The sequence below is a fragment of the Gekko japonicus genome, unplaced genomic scaffold, assembly GCF_001447785.1.
Source record: "Gekko japonicus isolate JY-2015 unplaced genomic scaffold, Gekko_japonicus_V1.1 scaffold721, whole genome shotgun sequence".
NCBI lineage: Eukaryota > Metazoa > Chordata > Lepidosauria > Squamata > Gekkonidae > Gekko > Gekko japonicus.
The window spans coordinates 521,633-524,775 of record NW_015169195.1 but is presented as its reverse complement, the minus strand read 5'-3'; positions in this window follow the sequence as shown (position 1 = coordinate 524,775).

Here is a 3,143-nt window from a genome sequence, read left to right as displayed (position 1 = left end):
ATGAAGGAATGGGGAGGACAGGGGAAGGGTGAGAAAAGAAAGGGGAGAAAGAAAGGCAGTTTGAGGAGGGGCAAGTGTCAGAGGGAAGGAGATTTCTCCTCTTTCTTGGGTCATCACAGGTCCCTTGTTTGTATCTTTTGCTTTTCTTCCCAATGGGGATCCAAAACTGCATGAAACACGGGTTTTCCTCCCCCCATGTTATCCTTACAACCACCACGCTGTGAGGTAGGTTAGGCTGAAAGAGAATGACTGGCCCCAAGGTCACCCAGTGAACTTCCACAGTGGGGCTATAAACTTGGATCTCCTAGATCCTAGTCCAACACTTTTGTTTATTTTTCCATTTTGTGTTTGTGTGTGTGCATGCCTGTTAAGTCATGGTGACCTCTGGTGACTCCTACTGGGGTATGGAGGACATTCAGAGAAATGGCTTGATAGCCTGCCTCTGCCTCCTGGCCCTGGTATTCTTCGGAGGTCTCCCATCCAAATACATGCCAGGGTCGGCTCAGCTTGACTTCCAAGATCTGACAAGATAGAGCTTGCCTGGGCTATCCAGGTCAGGGACCTATTCCAGCACTCTTAACCACTACACCGCACTGGCTCCTGCCTTCTTAGAAAAGGGTTATTTTTGAAAGCAAGATAAGAATAAGGAATGTAGTTCAGTACGGTATAATAAAAATAGTAAAACTTCACAATGTGTCCTTTACAGTGTTGTGATTGGGATGTCACTTAAATTCTTACACATAGAACCCCCCCCCCCCTTTCCAGTTGGCTTTCTGAGTGCTCTTGCACAAAACCTGCTAAACTTTTAACCATGTGAAAAGAGGGGGAGAACAGTTCACAGTAGACTTTTCTATTTTTAAAAAAATAATTTCCTTTGTCTGAAAGAAAAAAGGCTACTATGCAAAAGGCTGAGACAATTTTTTAAAAACTTTTATTCAAAACACACAGAAATCAAATTGAATGAATGATCGTGTGATCCTGTGGCCCACAGTTATTTAAATTCAACTTAACTCAGGCTCAGTGAAGTCACTGCATTCTGGGTCAGCCGAAGCATGTTTTTCTCATGTACAAAAACAGATAGTGACTCAGTAGCTCCCTCCATGATGGGTCTTGACTCCAACCCCTGTTTCCTACTGGCAACTCCAGAATGTTATGAGGGTAAAATGACATGGGAAGAACCACGTATGCTGTCCTGAGCTTCTTTGTGGGATAAAAAAATATAACAGTTGATAAGTCACTATGGGTACATCGTGGTTGACATTACACTTTCCCCTCAATGACAGACATCTGTGCACACAGCCAGGGTGAGAAATTTTGCAGCTTCTGGGAAATTAGGGTGAACACAAACAAACAAAAACAAAATGGAAGAGAAATATAGAGAACCCAGCTTTATGGTGGTAGTTTTTTTCCTCATTCAAATGCCTTTGGTTGAATATTTTTTAAAAAAACAAAAACATAAAATCACGAAAAGTAAGCAAATTCATCAGTATATTCTGTGTACAAAATCCTAAAGATTTCCAGCTAATATATTAATAGGGAAAAATACAATTATTGAGATTGTCTGAGAAAACATCTTGCCCTAGAAAAAAAAAATGAAAGCCCTGTGTTCAAAGGACATGGAAAATAAACTCCCTTCCTTTAGAGCCCTGTCCCTATGGGATTTGGCATAAGACAGACGAAAGAATTTCTAAGAAATGTCAGGTTTTCTCTACTGGCGTATTTTTTACTTTGTTCTGAACAGAAACAACTTTGACTCAAAAGGTAAATTTCATTGACTGTAGATTTTACTAAATGCGAGTTTAGTTGTGCAAGCAAAGGGAAGCCGAGAGTGGTACTAAATACGAGGACGTTTTACAACCCCTTTCTTCCCCCTTTCTTTTTTGATAAGCACTTTAGAAAGGCCTATTCAATGGAAACTGCCAATTCTTTTTATTGACAATAAGAACAGATTGGGGATACTGGAGAAAATGTGTGTGGCAAATTAGGGTGATCTCAGTGGCCTGAATTTTAAGTGGGGGGGGAATATGAAGGGCTCGGCTGCTATTTCATTGCATGGTCTCCCTTCTTTCTGAAACAGTCCTAAAGCCATTATCATCGCTGAATACTTTGCATAATGGAAAACACAGTCACCTCAGATCTTCTTTTGCATGACAAACCCTTGATTAGAAAAATAATGGGATGGAAATGGAATTGGTGTTTACTATGGATAGCTGGAGAAAGGAACCTGGCATTAAAAGCAAAGAGGGCAAAGGAGCAGAGAATACACTCTCCATCCTGAAGTATGATACAAGCAGATGAAGGAGTCTTTTCACTAGAATAGAAGCTGTTCATAGTCCTTTGGTTGGCTGGGAAAACTAGAAAAATTGATTGATTCAAAATTCATATAAGAATTCCTTACCAGAGAGAGAGAGAGAGAGAGAGAGAGAGAGAGAGAGAGCTTTATTCATGGGCTCAGAACTACGGCTTGCCTATGCTAAGAAAACAATTTGTCAGCCATCTAATAATGTATTGACAAAGGATCATCGAAAGAGCCAGTTTAGAATGAATTGGCCTGGTTTGTCTACTTGGCCTTTTTTCTGTGACAACTGGTAATCACGCAGCAGGCCAGATCTTTCCAAGCTCTTCTTGGGATCTCAAGACCAGTTTCATATACTATTGTTAGTCAAACAGGGGAACAGAAATGGTCCCCATGAATACAACCAGTTTCCATATAAAGGTGTACACAGTGATAAAATCTGCAAGTCTCCCTACAATGCTTTGCAATACACAGCTGGCATTGTGATCATTGAAGGAAAGAAATCTTCTTAGGATTGATTGCACTACTAATCTTCTGTTACCAACTAAAGGACACACGTCTCTCTATATATAATAATTCTGTTTTGGTTTTGGACTCTGCTGAATATTTCACATGCTCCCAAATCAGTTGACTCCCTGATCTGTCACTCAGAAGCTGTCCCTATCCACTGGCTGCATTGCCTGAGTCCCACCTCCAATATTCTAAACAGTTTGTTGTTCCTCTCCCCCCAATAGCCAGTCAGAACACAGAGGTCATATCCATATGTGGCCTGATTGGCTTTTGCCTCTAACATTCTAAACAGTTTTTTGTTGCTGTTGAGAGTAATTGAATGTGTCCTGAGGTAAAA